Below are 901 nucleotides of genomic sequence, written 5' to 3' on the forward strand. Positions count from 1 at the left end.
AAACACCAGAAGTCCACCCCCACCATTAGGTCCTATGACTTAAGTTTCTACCAATTCCTAATAACACCAAACTGGGGGCAAAGACCTCAACACATTGGCCTTTGGGACACAGGGATAAACTGTAGCATATAGAGTATACTCACTTGCAGAAATAGATCTTGTTAATACAGACTTAGGTAAAAGGTTTTGGTAGTACTGGTATTATAACTCAGGGCCTGTGTTTGCTAGAGTGGTGCTCTACCACTTGAGCCATAACTCAGGGCCTGTGTACTGTCCCTAAGCCTCTTCGTGCTCAAGGCTAGCACTCTTCCACTTGAGCCATAGAGCCACTTCCAGCTTTTTCTGAATAGTTTATTGGAGATAAGAGTCTCACAGACTTTCCTACCTGGGCTATCTTTAAACCACAATCCTCAAATCTCAGCTTCCTGTGAAGCCAGTGGCTGAACTGTGGATTTCTATATGGAATTGTGGTTACTTGGTGAAAACCCTTAACCAGAAAAACATTTTTCTTTCTTTCTTTCTTTCTTTCTTTCTTTCTTTCTTTCTTTCTTTCTTTCTTTCTTTCTTTCTTTCTTTCTTTCTTTCTTTCTTTCTCTCTCTCTTTCTTTTCTTTCTTTCTTTCTTTCCTCCTTTTCTTTTCTTTTTTTTGTTCTGGGCTGGTTTGATTTTTCCTCTATTAGCCACTAAGCTGTTTATCCTTTGCTCCTCTTCTGTGTGTCACATGTTATTTTTTTCCTCCCAAATCTTCTGTTCAACGATATAATTTTCTTTTTCTTTTTTTCCCCCACAAGAATTTTGTTTATAGTCACAAATACTTTCACAGCACTTGACCAAACTCAGAACTATTTATTTCAAAAAGGTTTAAAGCTATACAAAAAAGCTAACCAGAATAAAGTCTTTA

This window comes from Dipodomys merriami, unplaced genomic scaffold, assembly GCF_024711535.1.
Source record: "Dipodomys merriami isolate MVZ:Mamm:240054 unplaced genomic scaffold, mDipMer1.0.p SCAF_1, whole genome shotgun sequence".
Lineage (NCBI taxonomy): Eukaryota > Metazoa > Chordata > Mammalia > Rodentia > Heteromyidae > Dipodomys > Dipodomys merriami.